Raw genomic sequence first — 21,064 nt, 5'->3', positions numbered from 1 at the left:
GAGTCTATTTTTTAAGGACATTACTAAGACAGCCACTTTCTCTTGGTCTCTTTGATTCTTCCCTTGGCTTTTTCCGGTCTGGATTATAAAATATTGAGCAAGCAATTCTTAATAAAGTATCAAGTGAGCTATCTGGAGCAAAAGCCATCTTTTGTAGCTTTTGTCTAATATTTGATACTGACTCTGACTGGGTAATAAACTTGTCTTTAAGAATAATCTATCCTTTCACTAAATCAGGGATGCATCAATGCCTCTTGAAAACAATCTAACAAGGCAAAAGGGTTATCATCTTTCTCTTTTTTAAAAATTTTATTGGTACATTTTAGGTATACAATATAAAGACATTCATCATTAGAAATTTGCATGTTTACATAGTGTCTCTTCGTTTTCATTTTTCCCCCTTCCCCTGCCCTCCTTTCAACCCCTCTATGCCTCCCTATTTACAAAGACTTTCCATTTTTTCATTTTCTCATATTAATTCCATTCTCTTCTTTCATTTCCCATACCACTTTCACTTCCCCTTCCCCTTTGCCCCTTTTCTTCCTATTTCCATTTTCTATTAAAGCTTTTAGTCCTTATTTACACTTTCAGTTTCTCACACTAGAGAAACTATTCAGTATTTACACATGTGTCCTATTTATTTCACTTAAGAGTAGAGCCGTAATGTGCATCCATTTAGCTATAAATGTCTAATTTTTCATTTTTTATGGCTGAGTAGTACTTCATTTTATTAAAAAACCACATTTTCTTTATCCAGTCTCCAGTTAATGGGAAATTGGTCTATTTCCAAGTTTTAGCTATTACACATTGTGCTGCTATGAACATGAGTGCACATATATCACTGAGGTATGAATCTTTTAATTCTTTTTGCGAAGATACCCAGGAGGGGAATAGCAGGGTCAAATGGGACTTCCAGTCCAAGTTCTTTGAGGTATCTCCATATTGATCTCCACAGTGGTTGCACCAGTCTGCACTCCCACCAACAATGAAGAAGGGTTCCTTTCTCCCACAACCTCACCAGCATTTGTTATTGGTTGATTTCATGATAGCAGCCATTCTTTCTGGGGTGAGGTAGAATCTCAGCATTGTTTTCATTTGCATCTCTCTAATGACCAGTGATGTTGAAAATTTTTTTCATATGTTAATTTTCTATTTCTACTTCTTTGTCTGAGAAATGTCTGCTCATTTGAGATGCCCATTTTTGGATTGGGTCTTTAAATTTGAGGGGTCTGATTTTTTTAAGTTCTTTATATATTCTAGATAGTAGACCTTTGTCTGAGGGACAGCTGATGAAAATTTTTGCCCACATTGTGGGTTGTCTCTTCATACTTTTGGTGGTTTCTCTTGCTGTGCAGAAGCTTTTTAGTAAGAAGAGATCCCACTTGTTGATTGTTTGTGCAAGTTCACGGGCAATGGAGGTTTTGTTCATAAAATCTTTTTCTACACCAATGTCTTCAAGAGTTCTTCCTAAACTCTCTTCCAGCCAGTTAAGCATTTCTGATTTAATATTTGGATCTTTAATCCATTTTGATTTTAGTTTATTGAATGGTGAGAGATATAGGTCTAGTTTTAGTCTTTGGCAAGTTGAAACCCAATTTTTCCAGCACCATGTATTAAAGAGATTAGTGAGGGTGTTTGGCTCCTTTGTCAAAGATGAGGTGGCTGAGTGTGTCTGGAGTTGTTTCTACGTCTTCTAATCTGTTCCACTGGTCCTCAGGTCTCTTTCTTTGCCAGTACCATGCTGTTTTATCAAAGTAGCTTTGTAGTATAGTTTCAAGTTGAGGGTTGTAATACCCCCTGCCATGTCTCTGTTACCTAGAATTGTGTTTGCTATTCTGTATCTCTTCTTGTTCTAAATGAATTTTTGGATTGTTTTCTCAAGGTTCATGAAGTATGCTGCTGAGATTTCAATTGGGATTGCATCGAATCTATATAGCAGATTTGGAAGTATGGCCATTTTCACTACCTATAGCCCATTTTCTTCCTACCCAGGAGCAAGGGATGTCTTTCCATTTCTGATATCATCTTCAGTCTCCTTTTCAGAGTGCTATAGTTTTCAGAGAAGAAGTCTGTGATTTCTTTTGTTAGGTTGATTCCTAGGTATTCCAGTTTTTTGGATGTTATTGTGAAAGGAACTGTTTGCCCCATTTCTCTCTCAGTGAGTCTGTTGTTCGTGTAGAGGAAAGCTATTGATTTTTGTGTGCTGACCTTGTATCCAGCTACTCTACTGAATTTGGTTATTAAGTCTAGAAGACTTTTGGTGGAGTTTTGGGGGTCTTCTATATAGAATATCATGTCATCTGCAAATAATGACAGTTTGACTTCTTCATTTCCTATCTTTATTCCTTTTATTTCTATCTCTTGTCTAATTGCTGTGGCTAATGTTTCCAGTACTATATTGAACAGGAGAGGTGATAGTGGATATCCTTGTCTTGTTCCTGATTTTAGTGTGAAGGATTTCAGTTTTTGACCATTTAGTATGATATTGACCATTGGTTTTTCGTAGATGGCTTTTATCAGATTGAGGTGGAGACTGTCTATTCCAATTTTTTGTAGGGTTTTATCATAAATGCATGTTGGATTTTGTCAAATGGTTTTTCTGCATCTATTACGATGATCGTATGGTTTTTGTCCTTGGTTCTATTGATATAATGTATTACATTTATTGATTTATGTATATTAAACCATCCCTGCATCCCTGGGATGAATCCCACTTGATCAGGGTGTATGATCTTCTTGATGATCTTCTGCATTCTATTTACCAGTATCTTATTAAGGAGTTTTGCATCTATGTTCATTAGTGAGATTGGCCTATAGTTCTCTTTTTTGGTTGGGTCTTTCTCTGCTTTGGGGATCAAGGTGACTCTTGATTCCAGGAATGAATTTGGGAGTATTGCTTCCCTTTCAATTTCACTGAAGAGTTTAAACAGTAGTGGCAGCAGTTCCTCTCTAAATGTCTTGAAGAATTCAGCAGTGAAGGCATGAGGACCTGGGCTTTTCTTAGTTGGTAAGTTTTCAATTACATTTTCAATTTCATTAATTGATATTGGATCATTTAGAATTTTTAGGTTTTCTTCATGCAACTTTGATAATTCATATGTGTCTAGGAATCTGTCCATTTCTTCTGTGTTTTCCATCTTATTGGCATATAGGTTCTTGAAGTAGGTATTGATGATCCTCTGGATTTCTGCTGGGTCCACTGTAATTTCAACCTTTTCATTCCTAATTGCATGACTTTTGGCATTTTCTTTCCTTTTTCTGATAAGGTTGGCTAAGGGTTTGTCAATTTTGTTTATTCTTTTGAAGAACCAACTCTTGTCTTCATTGCCTTTTTGTATTTTTTTTTAACCTCCATTGCATTGATTTCTGCTGTGATCTTTATAATTTCCTGCCTCGTATGAGCTTTGGGTTTGTTCTGCTCTTCTTTCTCTAGAAGCTTGAAGTTCAGCATCAGGTTATTTAATTGGGCTCGCTCTGTTTTCCTAATATGAGTATACACTGCTATGAATTTCCCTTGTAAGACTGCTTTCATTGTGTCCCATACATTCCAATATGTGGTATTGTCATTGTCATTTAATTGAAGAAACTCTTTGATTTCTTCTTTAATTTCCTCTGTGACCCATTGGTTATCCAGAAGTGTGTTGTTCAATTTCCATGTGTTTATGAAATTCTTGTGGTTTCTTTTGCTATTGATCTCTAATTTCATTGCACTTTGGTCTGATAATATACAGGGGATAACTTCAATTCCTTTGCACTAACTAAACATGTTCTATGAGTGAGTATGTGGTCTATTTTGGAGAACAATCCGTGTGCAGCTGAAAAGAATGTGTATTTTGATTTTTTGGGGTGGAACACTCTGTAAACATCTGTTAAGTTCATTTGTTCAAGAGTTTCATTGAGTTGTAGTATTTTGTTGCTTATTTTTTGTCTAGTTGATCTATTTGTAACAGTTTGGTATTGAGGTCCCCCACTACTATTGTATTAGTGCTTATTTGATTTTTCATGTCCTTTAGTATTTGTTTTATATAGTTGTGGATACTAGTGTTTAGTGCATATATATTAATGATTGTCATCTCTTCCTCTTGGATTGTTCCCTTTCCAAGGAAGTAATGTCCTTCTTTGTTTCTCTTAATCAGTGTTGGCTTGAAATCCACTTGGTCTGCAAAGAAGATAGCTACTCCTGCATTTTTGGGGGTTCCTGTCACATGGAGTATTGTTTTCCACCCTTCCTTTAACTTTCAGTCTATGAATTTCTTTTTTAATGAAGTGTGTTTCTTGTGTGCAGCATATCGTTGGATCTTGCTTCTTGACCCATTCTGCCAGTCTATTTCTTTGATTGGTGAGTTGAGAACATTAACATTGATGGTTATAACTAATACGTATTGACTTATCATTGACACGACTTTTTCTTCTTCTTGTATTCTCCCCCTTTGTATTTAGTTTCTTGTCCCGTCTGATAGATTCATTTTGCTGGGCTTCCTGGGGTTGTGATGCTCATTGTCTTCTCCTAGAATATTGTCTAAAATTTTTGGAGTGCTGGTTTGGTATTCATGAAGTTCCTAAGGTGCTCTTTGTCATGAAAGTATCTTATTTCACCATCAGCTTTGAAAGAGAGTTTTGCAGGGTGTATCAATCTGGGTTGGAGGCTGTTTTCCTTTAGGGCTTGGAATACATCACTCCAAGCTCTTCTTGCCTTGAGGGTTTGCATTGAGAAATTGGCTGTGATTCTGATGGGCTTTCCTTTGTATGTGATTTGTTTCTTTTCTCTCACTGCCTCACTGCTTGTAGAATTTTATTCTTCTGTTGGATTTCTGGAATCCTACCTATTATATGCCTATGTGTAGATTTTTTTTGATTAAGGCTAGCTGGAGTCCTAGATGCCTCACTTATCTGTATGTCAAGTTCTTTTCCCCTCCTTACGAAGTTTCCTGCCATCACTTCTGTGAACAGTTTTTTTATGTCATCACCACTCTCTCCTGTTTCTTCCTTGACTCTGGTCTGTCTTATGTTATTCTTGTTTGCATCATTTAGCAGCTGCTGGATTGATTTCTTGTGCTCCCTTACAATTTTAAAGCAATTTTTCTTTTCCTGGTCACTGATTGCAATCTTATCTTCTGTATTTGAATTTCTGTTCTTACATTGGCTCATTCTGTTGAGTAGACTTTCAATGGAGTTTTTAATCTCCTGAAAATCTGTTTGCATCTGTTTTATGGATTCCATTTATTTCTTATGTTGGGATTCCATCATGTTCCTCAGCTCCTGTATTTTTTAATCTGTGTCCTCTCTGGATTTATTAATCATGTCTTCAACTATGAGCACAATCTCTGCTGCTACCTGAGAAATTATTTCATTTTTCCAGATCCTCTTTTGTTGCCAGTTCAGGGAGTCCAGGTGGTAGAATATCAGAATGTTCCATCTCATTTCCCTTTGGGGTTGCTGTAGGTGATCTGCAAGTCTGGTTTTGAGGCTTGTTTACATGGCTTCTCATTTCATCAGGTGGAGGGGTGCTCCTGGTGCCCACGTAGCTCACTTCCTCTGTGCTAGGAGTAGTGGTACATTGGCACAGAAACCTTCTCTGCATTGGGAGCCATGGCACCTTGATCTGGAAGCCTCCTCCTCTGCTCTGGAAGTGGTAGCACATCGACCTGGAATCCTCCTCTGTGCTGGGTGTGGTGGCACATCAACCTGGGAGCCTCCTCCTCTGCACTGGGAGTAGAGGCATGTCGACCTCATCTTTCTCTTGATTAGTAGTTGATGATTTAAAATAATTGAAAGTTTTAGTTCTTGTCCTTCTTACACCTTTAAGAATACATGTCTGAAGATGTTTCCTCTTCTAAACTCCAGTCTGCTTGACAGGCCTGTAGGGATCTTGTATAGGGACTGCTTGGGCTCCAGTAGGAACTGTCTGTTCCTGTTGCTGTGTGTCTTCTGACCTTCTAAAATTAATAATATGATATTCACCTCCAAATATAATAGCAGCTTGTAATACTGCTTGTCTCTCATCAGAAGTCAGTGTTTGATTTAAGAGTAACATTACATCTTTCCAGTCTAGTTTATAGGTGTGAATAAGTCCCCTAAAGACTTCAATGTACTTATCAGGGTCATCTGAAAACTTTCCCAGATCTTGTTTGATCTGTTTGAGGTCACTGAGTGAAAAGGACATATGGACAGGAGTAGAACCAAATTCTCCACCCACCTTCTGTAAGGGATACACTCTTTGAGGAGCTTGAACAAAATCAGATAGGGATGGATATAATCCAGTAGAGACTTCAATTAATAGTGGATTGGAAGCCTCATCTTTACAGTCTAAAGGGCAAATGAGGGGAACCTTAGGTTTATGAATAGTAGGTGAGGCTTTAATTAAGGTTGTCTTGGAAACCTCATCCTTAGTATCTGAAGGGCAAGGGAGGGGAACCTCAGGCTCAGCAATAGTAGATGCATCCAATTGTGCCTTAAGGGCTGTAGGTGTCTGGTTTTTCTGTGGCTTACATTTACACTTTGAACACAAGTAAGGATTGTCTTTTAATGCAAAGGACGTCTTAACATAAGGTAATTCTGACCATTTCCCCTCTCTCTTATAGTATAATTTTACTTGTAAAATAGTATCATCATCAATACTTCTCTCTGTATCCTATTTTGTCTCTAGGGGGTAGGCAAATGGGTGCAGAAAAATATTAAACAGCTCTTTCTCAATAGGTGAGGGTCGAACAATTTTTAGAGTTTCAGAGTACATTCTAAAGGAGTATGAGAATTTGACATTGAGTTTTCCATCTGCAAAACAACAAGGAGAAAATAGGTGTCCCTTTTAATCTCCACTTGGTTCATATATCCTTTCAAGGTGTCCTCTGAGGTGACCTGATCCAGAGCAGGTGGCTGCTATCTGGAGAGTGACCAGAAGAAGATAGGTCAGGTCAGATTAGGCACCCTTATTGATGCATGCTCCTACCTTTTCTGGTAACTCACACTCTTAGTTCTAGCATGTGTTTCCAAAAAACACAAACTACAACTGACTCTAGCTATAACAGTCATGTTTAAGGAAGGAGGGATTGCTACCAAAATTAAACCAATAATTATGAGACTTGAACAATTGCTTTCTAATTCTTTGAAAGAGAGTGGGGGGGGGGAAATCAAAGGACAAAGTGGGAGTCATTGGCACACTCTCAGCCTATGAAAGAGATCACCTCTGGAGAGATAAAGGCAAGTAATGGCTCAGAAAAATCTTCCCCTGGGTCCTATGGCAAAGAAGCCTCTAAGACACAAATGTACTGTCTACCTTATCATCTAATCAATCTTCCTTAGCAGGAAGACAAGGCTAAGTTTTACTCAAAATCCACTCTAAAATTTTTATATCTCTGTATCTGCAACACACTTATAAAACTCACAGGTTAAAACCTATACTCTTTGTCCAGCAACCACAACTTACACATTAATAAAAGTATTTCCCTCTCCTACACACATAAATGATGAGAACCAGGACTAGGAGGGGAGAGAGAGTGAGGAGGTTGGTAGCCTCCCTTAAAATGAATGTGTTTTGGTCCCTTAAATACAGTGCTTTATGAAATAGCTCCTTCTGCTTTCACCTAGAAGTCGGTCATTTCTTTCCATGGTATCTTAGGTTCAGTTTCCCCTACTTGGGAGAATGTGTCCAGAAAACTAAGAGGGGACATTGCTTTCATGTGTTCTCTTGGAGAGGCAAAATTCTGATATCTCATCTAACCCAGAGATGGGGAATGTGTTCCTTTTCTAAGATGACTTCCCTTTCTTTGGCATTAATAAGCACTCATTTTTATGGGCTTAACTTAAAAGTTCTTCATTGTTGGATGGGAGGAAAAGGTTTAGACAGTTCAGAGTTCCTCTTTCTCTAATCTTTAGCAGAAACGTGCGATCAGAAATGAAAGTACAAAGTGACAGGAAAAGATCAGAAATGAGATCAGAAAATGAAGTCTTTTTTTCTCATATTCACAGTGAGTTATGTAGACAATTTGTCCATGAGTTTCCACCCTCAGCCTGGAAAGGAAAGGGTGGGGAATCTCAGGAGCTAAGATTGCCTCCTCACCAGCAGAAGATCAGACCTGAGAGGAAACAGGCAGAACAGACTGAGTGTAGGGAAGGATCAGGCAAGATTGTCCCAGTAAAACCTGTCCTCTAAATCTTAAGAACAGCTGCTGTGCTATTGCCTTTTAACGGGTATTTGGAGTCCCATGATTTATTAATAGGCATGAATATTTCCTAGATATTAAAAGATCCATTTTACATTTCATAAATTCACATTTTGGTTATTATCAAAGTCCACTAGGGGATGCTCTAACATTACCTTTCTCTAACACCACTATCTAAAATAAGACAACAAACCACAACAGTCAGAACAAGTGAAACAGGTCAATCAATGAACACTAGTAAATTTAGCAACTAGTAAGTCCAAATTCAGCATATACAAAACAGGAATATAAGATCTTGCCTGCAAAAATAAAATGTCCCATCAAAGAAACATCATAATCTTCATATGTTTTCAACTTAAATTTATCATCATTTTAACACAAATTAATATGTAAAAAATACAAGACATAAAAATTCAAAGCATAACCAATTAACAAACAAGGATCACAATTTATGAGTTACAATCCAGAATCCATGAAACAAAATCAAACTCTTACCTCCTTCCAATTATCTTGCTGGGGCCTAAATATGATATAGGGGATATAGTATAACTCCCAACCTACTAGTTATCAGATATTCTGAGTTTTTGTTTCCACAAATGGAAGAATGAATTCTAAGGAACAACGGAGGTTAAGAGTAGGAAAGATTTATTGAGAAAGATATCTCCTGAGAGACATGAGGGGACCTGAAAGTGGGATGCTGTGGACCCCACCTCACATAGGAAGCTTTATAGAGCAAAATCAAGAGGTAGATACAAAATCATGAGGTGGCTACAATGTGGGTTAAAACTGTGATCAACCATTAAGATTATAATTATGGCTGCTAGGTAACACTGATCTAATAGGAAAACAGGTCATGTAGCAAGTGTACATGGAAAGAACAAAGGCCTTTTTAGGAAGGGATAGATGAGGAGTTCCTGGTTATCCATTTGGGTGACTGACATCTATTTTGACTTTATTGTACCAGATGATATCATTTATAGTATAATCTTCAATTTATTGCTTATCCCTTGGGGAGGCATGTAGGCCTGGTCATTTTGTCTTTATCTTGAGGCCTGGCCTTTGACAGAAGACCCACTAGCCAAGTTATAATGTGTTCTCATCTTTTGTACTGACTCCCTTAAAGGTCTAGTCTTGTCTAACTGCCTATATTTTTACCAAACTTATCTGTTTATAATAACATGATACACCATGGATGAATGGTGAGAATATTAAGTGAGATAATCAGTAACAAAAAGAAATAATGCATGATTCCATTTATAAGAAATATCTATAGTAGTCAAATTCATAGAAACAGAAAGAATAATGGTTACTGGAGGCTGGGAGAATGGGAAAAAGGGCAGTTGTTCAATGGGTATAGAAATACAATTTTACAAGTTAGAAAAGTTCTGGTGATCTGTTTCACTAAAATATGAATGTATTTGTAATTATTAAGCTGTAAATTTTAAAGGAGTTTATATGATACATTTTATGTTACATGCTTTTGCCACAATAAAGGAAGAAAATTAATCCAATATTGCTTATGAATATAGAGACAAAAATTCTCAAAATGTAAGGGCAAACCAAACTCCACTGTATACTAAAAGCATTATATACCATAACAAAGTGACAAATAGCTCAGGAATACAACAGTGGTTGAACATAAGAAAGCCAATGTACCATACCCCATTAGTAGAACAAAAAGAAAAACATACATACAAATATTTAAATTGAGCAGAAAAGGCATTTGACAAGCTTCCTGTCATGATTCAAACAAACAAAAAACACCTCTCAGGAAACATAATAGAAGTGAATTTCCTCAGTATGATAAAGAACTCCAAGAATGAAGAAAGAACAAATAAGAAAATTAAAAATCATGGAGAAACATAAGACAATGTAGAAAAAGAATGAAACATAAAAAATATAGAAAAAAGAATGCAGCAGTCTGAAACAATAACCTTGGCTCCGGGAGGTGGTGATGGCAGGGAGAGGGGAGGCTCTCCACAAGGACAAGGTAAGCCCACAGAGGGCCAGCATCCTCAGTGATAAAAGGTGGGCTGGCAGCACTACCCCTGGGAAAAACACATGGTTATCGTAAGCTGCAGTTCAGTGGCTGGATGTACCCTGATAGTGACTCTTCCCACATGGCAGGCAATCTTTGGAGAAGAAATTCACCTCAGTGCCTGCCATATGTGGGGGTGATGTAAGCAGGAGCCACTTTGAGAGGAAGATTATTGTTTAAGATCGAACTACTCCAGGAATCAGAAATGTCAGAATAACCACACTTCAGGATCTTTAGGACCACCCTGCCAGTGAGTAGGTGAGAGACAGGTACAAGGGATAGTCCTGGAAAGGAAAATATTAATTTGCAGGACCCTGAAAAGTTTAATCAGTGGGGAGCTCAGGCTGAAGAGAAGCCAGGGGTGAGGAGCCAGGACCATCACATGTGGCTTATTGAGGGGCCTGGGTCTGAAAGTGCTGTGATTGAGATGAATGGATATATTGGCTGCCCTTGCTGCCTCCTTTCAGTGAAGAACTCAGTGGTCTGTCTACTTCCCCCCAGCAACCAATATAATCAGGGATATGCCTCTGGTTGGATGTTTGCCATGTCCCTGGATGTATGGACAAAGGGGCCTCTGGAGTAAGTGGGACACCTCATGAGCTCATAGGCCAATAAAGCTAACTGGGGATACTGGTGCTTAGGGTTCACGGGAGAACACAAATACTAAAAGTCTCTGAAGGGAATACAGCCCTGAGGCAAGCAACATACCACTGACTGATCCTCCACAGTGGAAAGGGCAGGACAGGACTCAGCATTCACAGAGCAACAGCCTGTTAAATGGGCATGGAAACAGAACAGGTCCTAGTTGGACTCACTAGTCTTCCCTCATATCTGGTGGATTCTCACACTATAGGTCATAGAAAGCATCTGTCTATCCAAATACTTCAGTGTGGCGAAGTTGTTTGGACTCATTTCTCTTTTCTTGTCTTTTTTTTTGGTGGTGGGGGTTCTTTTTGCTTTCACTTTTGGGTTCTTTTCCTTTTCATGGGTGTTTACTATTTTTTATTTTTACCTAATTCTATTTATTTTTAAATTCTTTAATTGGATTTTTATTTTATTTTTTCTCCTCACACTACTTCTCTTTCTTTCTTTCTTTCTTTCTTTTTTTCTTTCTTTCTTTCTATCTTTCTTTCCTTCCTTCCTTCCTTCCTTCTTTCTTTCTTTCCTTCTTTCTTACAAGGAGGTGTGATGGTTCTGAGAATAAACCCAGGGCTTCCACACTGAGCCACAACCCGAGCTCATTTTTATTTTGACACAAGATTTTCCTAAGTTGCTATGTTGCCCAAGCTGGGTTTAAACTTGTGATCGTCCTGTCTCAACTTTTCAGAATGCTAGGATTACAGGATCACTACGCATATTCCATTTTTCTTTTTAAAATTATACATTTTCTTCTATTTTTCTTTCCCACCCCTTCATTTTTCTTATTACTTTTAATCCTTATCATGTCTTTAGTTTATACTCTATTTTTATTATTGATTTCTATTAATGGTGGTATAGTTGTTGCTTTTAATTGGTTTTTACTGTATATCAACATCTTTGTTTTTGTATCATTAATATTATTGCAAGTTTTTCTCCTTGTTGAGTGGTGCTAAGAAGCAAGCAAACATCTATAACTCATCAGCAAATGAATGTAAAGATATCAAAGTGGGTAAAATAGCAAAGAATTCAGAAGACTGATTTTTTTTGTTTAAATTCTTTTATTGGTACATTTTAGGTATACAATACATTTACATTTATCATTTACATTTATCATGTACCTGTACATGATGCATCTTGGTTCTTTTTTCCCCATTACCTGTGCACCCTTCCCTATTTACATAGTTTGTTTCCATTTTTTTCTTTTCTCATAATTTTTCCTTTCCCTTCTTTCCTTTCCCCTTTGCCTACCACTTCTCCTCCCCCTTTGGACCTTTTCTTCCTATTTCAAATTATCAGTTATTCATCTTAATCCTTATTTATACTTTCAGTTTCTCACACTAGAGAAACTATTCGGTATTTACATATGTGGGTCCTATTTCACTTAAGAGTATGGTCTCAATATGCATCCATTTAGCTATAAATGTTTCTAGTTTCTCATTCTTTATGGCTGAGTAGTAATCCATTTTATAAAAAAACCACATCTTCTTTATCCAGTTTGATGGATGGGCACTTGGGTTGTTTCCAAGCTTTAGCGATTATGAACTGTGCCACTATAAACATGGGTGCACATATATCGCTGTTGTATGGTTCTTTTAATTCTTTTGGGAAGATACCCAGCAGGGGAATAGCTGGGTCAAATGGGACCTGTAGTCCTAGTTCTTTGAGGTATCTCCATACTGATTTCCACAGTGGTTGCACCAGTCTGCACTCCCACAAACAATGGAGAAGGGTTCCTTTTTCCCCACATCCCTGCCAGCATTTGTTATTTGTTGATTTCTTGATAGCAGCCATTCTTTCTGGGGTGAGGTGGAATCTCAGTGTTGTTTTCATCTGCATCTCTCGAATGACCAGTGAAGTTCAACATTTTTTTCATATGTTTATTTGATGCGTTTACTTCTTTGTCTGAGAAATGTCTGTTCATTTCAGATGCCCATTTTTGAATTGGGTCTTAGAATTTGGGGGGTCTGATTTTTTTCAGTTCTTTATATATTCTAGATAGTAGTCCTTTGTCTAAGGTACAGCTGCTAAAAATTTTTTCCCACATTGTAGGTTGTCTCTTAGCTCTGTTGGTGGTTTCTCTTGCAGAGCAGAAGCTTTTTAATAAGATGAGATCCGAGTTGTTGATTCTTTGTGCTAGTTCCTGTGCTACTGAGGTTTTGTTCATAAAGTCTTTTCCTATGCCAATGTCTTCGAGAGTTCTACCTAACTTATCTTCCAGCAAATTTAGTGTTTCTGTTTTAATGTTTAGATCTTTAGTCCAGTTCAATTTTAGTTTAATGCATGGTGATAGATATGGGTCTAGTTTTAATCTTTGTCAGGTTGAACTCCAGTTTTTCCAACACCATTTATTAAAGAGGCTATCTTTCCTCCAATGATGGTGGTTGGCTCCTTTTTCAAAGATGAGGTGGCTGAGTATGTCTGGAGTTGTTTCTACATCTTCTAATCTATTCCACTGATCTTCAGGTCTGTTTCTTTGCCAGTAGCCTGCTGTTTTTATCACAGTAGCTTTGTAGTATAGTTTCAAGTTGCAATTGTGATACCCCTGCCATGTCTCTGTTGCTTAGAATTGCTTTTGCTCTTCTAGGTCTTTTCTGGTTCCAAATGAATTTTTGAATTGTGTTCTATAGTTCTGTGAAGTATATTTTTGAAATTTCAATTGGCATTGCATTAAATCTATATAGTAGTTTTGGAAGTATGGCCATTTTCACTATATTGGTTCTTCCTACCCAGGAGCAAGGGATGTCTTTCCATTTTCTTATATCCTCTTTGATCTCTTTTTTCAGAGTGCTGTAGTTTTCAATGTAGAGGTCTTTTGCTTCGTTTGGTTGATTCCCAGATATTTCAGTTTTTGGATGCTATTGTAAAAGGAATTATTTCCCTAATTTCTCTCAGTGAGTCTGTTATTTGTGTACAGGAAGGCTATTGTTTTTTGAATGTTGACTTTGTATTCAGCTACTCTACTGAATCTGTCAATTAAGTCTAGAAGTCTTCAAAAGACTGATTTTTAAAATGAGTAATAACTTCAAAAAAGATGCAAATAAACTGTTGAATGAAGTCTGTTGTATTAAGGCTGACAACCCAGAACGTGAAGGAGTAATTCAACAAAGAGTACATCCTAAAGAAGAATCAAATGGAAATGTTGGAAATGAAAAGTGAAATAAGTCATGTAAAAAACTCAGTGGAAATCTTCACCAATAGACCAGATCAAGCAGAAGGCAGAATTTCAGGGCTGAAAGAGAAAATATAGGAATTGTTTTATTCAGATGCTAGTAAAAAAAAAGAAACACTACAAATTTATGAACAAAACATGTAAGAAATCAGGGAAATTGTTAACATGTTTCCACTGGCTTGAACCACCAGTGGTATATGCATGACTGTCCCATTGGGTTGTTTACCTCTGGCGGTACAAATGAATCTAATCACTTTTATCAGTCTTTCTATTAATAAAATTCTTTAAAAGTCTATAAATGAACCAAATCTAGCTAGTTGCTTGAATCTGATTAATTTTGGCCCAAATATAAACATTAACTAATACTATTCATACCAATTAAAATTACTATAACAATCAACAAATTTACTTATTTCACTAAATTAAAAAAATTTATTTTCATGAATAAAACTATTCAATAATTAATGCTCTAATTTTTTTTTAATGCTCTAATTTTTAACATGGAAATCTTACAAGTACCTCATTTCCTATATATGTGTTTACAACTGCTGCACCACAAATTAGCTGTACTACAATTTTTATACCTTTTATTTTGTTTTGTTTTGTTTGAGACAGGGTTTCACTATGTAATTCAGGCCAGCCTTGAACTCACTATGTAGTCCAGGCTGGCCTCAAACTCATGGCAATCCTCTTGCCGCAGTCTCCCAAGTGCTGAGATTACAGTCATGCACCACCATGCCCAGTTATATCATTTTAATGTTAGTTGTTCTTAAGGAACTATACTATGATGTCATTCAGTCTGCTAAATCAATAACTTCCTTTGCATTATTATAACCAAAGATCTCATGAGAAGCTGTAGAATCTACCCAATGGGACAATCATGCATGTACCACTATTGATTCAAGCTTGCAGGAATGATCAAATTCAAGTCAGAGATGCCTAGCAGTGAGACATACAAATAAATGACTGCCCTGTCATGGACATATGATCAAATTTATGAAATTTGCAGAAGAGGGTGCCAAGGTTCACATTAATGGCATAGAAAATCTATTTAATGAGATAATAACAGAAAACTTCCAAAATATATAGACATTCAGGTACAAAGGCATTTAGAACCCTGAACAGGGCTTAACCAGAAAAGAACTTCCTTTTGTCATATCATAATTAAAATGTAAAGAGTACAGAGCAGGGAAAGAATATTGAAAATTACAAGAGAGAAATGTCAAGTCACTTCTAGAGACAAACCCATAACAATTACTGCAGACTTCTTTGCAAAAATTCTAAAGGCAAAGAGGGCAGAATAATGTTTTTCAAGCCTTGGGGGGAAAAAACACTGCCAACCTAGATAACTGCATCTAGCAAAGCTATCCTCAAAATTGAAGGAGAAATAAAGACCCTCTAAAATAAACATAAACTAAAGAAATTCATGACCACTGAGCCAGCATCGCAGATGATAGTTAAAGGAACACTACACAAATAAGAAGAGATTAGCTATTGAGAATCAGGAAAGAATCAAACATTAGAAAAACAACAAAATGTAAGTGAATGTAAATGGGCTTAAAAGACAGACTGTAATATTGGACTAAAAACAAGGTCCAATGCTCTGCTGCCTGCAAGAAATACACCTCAGTAGCAAGATTGAAACTGAAAGCATATAAAGCAACATTCCAAGCAAACAACCCAAAAGTATGGAGGATTAGCTATATTCATAACTGCTAAAATGTATTTCAAGACAAAATTAATCATGAGACAAAGATCAGTACATATTAGTAAAGGGAACAATTCACTAAGAAGATATAACAATTGATGTACGTACATCGAAATCAGTGCACCCAATTTTTAAAAAAAATTTTATTGTATTAGCACATGTTGGCAGGACATGAAGTATACATTCATTTTGAGGAATAAATATATGCACATAAAACATCTTATTTCTTTTTAGAATCCCCTTCCTCCTCCTACCTACTCTTCCCTCTGTCTGTAAAACACGTTTCCCCATTTTCATTGTTATTATTATGAATCTTACTTCATATTTATAAAATATAATGTTTACATTCATTGTGGGTATTTGGTACTGTCCATGGCATATCTTAATTTTTCTTGTTCCCCTTTCCTTTCCCCCTCCCCTCACTCTTGGCCTCTTAGATCCTTTCCATTTGTGAAAGATCTATCCACTTGATTCCATTTATCAATTCTTTATTTTGCTCTTTTTCTGCACTTTGCCTTATTCAAATGAGAGAAACTATATGGTATTGAAACTTGTGTGATTGATTTATTCACTCAACATTATATTATCCAGATGCATCCATTTTTCTACAAATGTCTTGAGTTTATCTTTCTTTATAGCCAAGTAGTATTTCATTATGCATAGATACCACATTTCCTTTATCCCTTCATCTGTTGATGAGCATAGAGGCTGCTCCCCGGATTTAACTCTTATGAATTGTGCTGCTGTGAATATTGGTATGCAAGTATCACTGTGATATGATGTCTTTAGCTCTTTGGGAAAGATATTGTCTTAGTTACTTTTTTGTTGCTGGACCAAAATGCCTGACACCCACACGTTAAAGGAGGAAGAATTTATTTCAGGTAAGTTTGCAGAGATTTCAGTCCATCATTGGCTGGCTCCAAGGCAAGGTCACATAGAAGAGGGGCATCACAGAAGAGAAACAGTTCATGGTATGGCAAATAAAAGCCAGTGAGCAGCAAGCTGCACACCTTCCTCTTTATAATCTTGCCAGGTTGTAAGCCTACCGATTGGTGACATCCATACCCAGAGTGAAGCTTCCATTAGCTACATTCAGAATTATGCTAAACCTTAATCCAATATCACACACCTTAGATCCATCTACTTTCAAGCTCTACCTATGAGTGCATGAGGGTACAGGGGGAACTTATAGATGAAAGACATAAGAGATACTTAGAAGGGGAAGAGTTGGTTCACATGGAATTTCTAGTTTTAGTTCTTTGAGAAATCTCCATACTGATTTCTATAATGATTGTACTAGTTTACATCCCCACCAACACTGTAGGAAGGTTTTTTTTTCACTGCAGCCATGCCCAACGTTTGTTATTGTTTAACTTCCTGAAGATTGTCATTCTTTCTGGTATAAGAAGAAATCTTACCATTGTATTAATTTGCATTTCTCTAATAGCCAGAGATGAACTTTTTTTCATATGTTTATTAGCCACTTGTAATTCTTCTGAGAATTGTCTACTCATTTCATTTCTTGATTGGATTTTTTATTTTAGGTGATCTGATATTTTTGAGTTCATCATATATTCTAGATATTAGTCCTCTGTTTGAAGAATTGTTAGCAGAAATTTTTCCCATTCTGTAGGTTGTTTCTTCACTCTGCTAATTAATTACTTTGCTATGCACCAGCTTTTTAATTTGATGTTATCTCATTTGTTGATTCTTTCAGTTATTTCTTGTGCAAATGAAGTTCTGTTCAGAAAGTCCTTGCCTACACCTATGACTTCAAGTGTTTTACCTATTTTATCTCCCAGTGGGCTCAATGTTTATGTTTTAATGTTTAGCCCTTTGATCCATTTCAATTTTTAGTTTAGTACACAGTGAAAGCTATGGGTCTAGCCTTACTCTTCCAGAAATAGCCAATTTTCTCAGTACCATTTGTTGAATAGGCTATAACTCCATCAATATCTACTTTTTACTTCTTTGTAGAAGAACAAATAGCTGAATGTGTCTGAGGATGTTTCTGTATCCTATATTCTGTTCCACTGATTGATATGTCTATTTTTATGCAGTACTGGGCTCTTTTTATCACTGTTGCTTGATAAAATAACTTGAAGTCAGGTATGGTAAGGCCTTCTGCTTTGCTCTTATTGCCCAAGATTGCTTTTGTTATTCTGGATCCTTCCTGGTTCCATGTGAATTTCAGGACTGTTTTCTCTAGTTCTGTGAAGAATGCTCTTGGTATTTCTATTGAGATTTCATGAATCTCTATAAGTTTTATGAGTATGGCTATTTTGACAAAAGTTTTTCTGACTATTTAGGAGCAGGAGACATTTTTATTTTACAATATTCTCATCAATATCCTTTTTCAGAGTACTACAGATTTTTTTTTGTAGAGGTCTCTCATTTTATTGGTTAGGGTAATTCCTAGATATTTAAATTTTCTCATGTTATTGTGAATGTTATAGTTTTCATAATTTCTGAGTTTATTATTGATATACACAAATGATATTGTTGTCTGTGTGTCAATTTTGTATCTTGCTACATTCCTGAAATTGGTTATTAATTTTAAGAGGTTTTGATGGAATTTTTTGGGTCGTGTAAGTAAAATATTGTGTCATATTCAAATAATGATAATTTGTGTTTTTTCATATATTTAGTTATATGTACATATCATATATATATATCTTTTAAATATAATATTTTATTTCTTCCTCTTGCTTCATTGCTCTGGCTAATGTTTCAAGTACTATACTGAATAGAAGTGATGGTACTGGGCATTTTTGACTTGTTTCTGATTTAAGAGGGAATTATTTCAGTTTTTCTCCATTTAATAAGATGTTGGCCATTGGTTTGTCATAAATAGTTTTTATCAAATGTAGGTATAGGCTGTCTATATCTATTTTCCTTAGAGTTTTTAACATAAAGGGTGTTGGATTTTTGTCAAAAGTCTTTTCTGAATCTATTGATATGATCATATGGGTTTTTTTTGTTCTTTTTTCTGTTTATGTGATGTATTACCTTTATTGACTTGCATATATTGAACCATCCTTACAACTCTGGGATGAAAACTACTTGGTCATGATGTATGCTCTTTTTGATGATATGCTGCATTCTATTTGCTGATATCTTGTTGAAGATTTTTGCATCTGTGTTCATTGAGGAGAGTGACCTGTAGTTTTCTTTGGGATCAGAGTGAAGCTGGCTTCCATAAATAAATTTCTCTTTCTTGAAGTGTTTGAAGAGTATTGCTGACATAATGTTCATAAATATTTTTGTAGAACTCAGCAGTGAATCTGTAAGGTCCTGGACTTTTTTTAGTTGGTAGGCATTTTTTTTTTATTACTGCTTCAATTTCATTGGATGTTATTAGACTGTTTAGGATTTTATGTGTCTTTCTTGGATTAGCTTTAGTAATTTGTATGAGTCTAGGAATCGGTCCATTTCTTCAACATTTTCCAATTTGTTGGAATATAGTTTCTCATAGTAGTTACTAACCATCTTTTGTATTTTGGTAGTGTCTGTTATGATTTCAACTTTATCATTTCTAATTGTATGGATGTGAGTCTTTTCTTTCTTTCATTTGGTAAGTTTGGATAAGGATTTATCTATTTTTCTTATTCTTTCAAAGAACCAGCTCTACAGTTTGTTGTTTCTTTGTATTTTGCTTAGAGGCAATTTCATTTCCCTCCTTTATTTTCATATGGGCTTGGATCATTGTGGTTGTTCAAGTATCTTAAAGTTCTTTATTATGTCATTCTTTGTTTTCCTTTTTTTCCATTCATTCATTTTTTGGTACATTTTAGGAATACAACATGCTGACATTCCTTATTGGGAGTTTGTACATTTACATAATATATCTTGGTTCTTATTTTTTTTCCCATTCCCCTGCCCTCCCTTCAATCCCTCTACACTTCCATATTTTCAAAGATTTTGTTTCCATTTTTTCCTTTTCTCATAGGCATATACATATATGTACACATAAAGTTTCTTATACTCACAGAGTTCAGGGGGAAAAGTCATTTGGAGGTTATTTGCAACATGAATCAGAAGACAAAAAACAATGCAAATAGATTAAATATACTAGTGCAAAAATTTGAAAACTTACACAAAAAATGTACTTTTTAAAACTGATTAAACAGAGTAAATATAAAATATATATATGTACAAAATACATAAAGTATAAGTATAATCAAATTTTCAAAGTTGTTTTAAAACTCTTCCCATAAAAGAAATATGGGCACAGACAGATATGCAATGAGTTCTGCCAACTTTTCAAAGGAAAGATAATTACTGTTGAGGATGTGGCCTATGAGAACACCATATATACTGCTTTAGGGAGTAGAAATTTATTTATTGCTTTGAAAAAGTATTTGGTATTTATTCCTTCCTATTTTTCTCTGTTTTAGAGTTGCTCTTTTAAAATCCAAGTTTAAACACACTCCAGCAGCCTTCTAGAGACAATGCACGTAAAATAAACTTTTTGAAATTGGTGTGACTAAGAAAATATGTGTGGTCTGAATTAATAACTGACCGTCTGGATAGGTATAGAATTCTAGATTGTGAAAAAAAGTAATTTGCATCATATTTTGTAGGCCATGCTCTTCTAATCTTCCAGCTTCCGGTGCTGCTGTTGAAAAGCTCAGACTCTTTATGATAATAATATGCATGTCACCTATTTGTGCCTCCCCATCCTTACCCATCACAAAAATTTGCTTCAGGGAAGATGACTTTAATGTGTATTTTATATGGTCTTCAAGAAGTCCACAGTGAAGCCAAGCCCCAGTTGTCCACAGTAGTAACTTACTTATTAACTCAACCTGTGTAGACTTCCTTTCTTTTCCCCCCATTCTGTAGTATTCTGTAATTTCATAATGCGCATTAGTGTGTTCCTGTTCTCACTTAGCATGTTGAGTATTTGATTGGGCACACTTCTTGCTTCAGTTTGGGTAAATTTTCTTGAATCATTTCTTAGAGTATTTCCTACTCTTCATTTTCTCTGTTTCCCCACTCCAGAACTACTGTTATTCAAGTTATAATTCCTGGACTAGTTTTCTTTTTTTTTTTTTAACATTGTCTTGCACATTTTTTTAGTGTGTCTGTATTTTTGGTATATTTTCTGGCATGTTTCTTCAACATTAGCTCCCAAGTTTTTATTTATGCTATCACATTGGATGTTATGCTCACAATGTGTTCATGTATTAAAACATCACACGGTATCTCAAAATATGCAGAATTTTTATTTGTCAATTAAAAAATAGTGCCTTTTTGAAATAGTACCAAATGATACGCCTTCTGTATTACTTTTCTGTTTTACATTTCAAATTAGAGACGGTTAAAAGGTATTTATGTATTTGTTAAAG

At 35.8% G+C, this 21,064-nt stretch overlaps 1 pseudogene; it reads left to right on the top strand.

The window, feature by feature from the left end:
* Positions 1 to 21,064, top strand: part of LOC147823447 (UDP-D-glucose 4,6-dehydratase pseudogene) — a 31,905-nt pseudogene extending 10,841 nt beyond the window's left edge.

The sequence above is a fragment of the Heterocephalus glaber genome, unplaced genomic scaffold (assembly GCF_053883595.1).
Source record: "Heterocephalus glaber isolate CG9 unplaced genomic scaffold, H.glaber_assembly_v1.0 deba00001581, whole genome shotgun sequence".
In the NCBI taxonomy this organism is placed as follows: domain Eukaryota; kingdom Metazoa; phylum Chordata; class Mammalia; order Rodentia; family Bathyergidae; genus Heterocephalus; species Heterocephalus glaber.
Note: the sequence above shows the minus strand (reverse complement) of the source record. Positions and strands in the feature narration are given on the sequence as shown.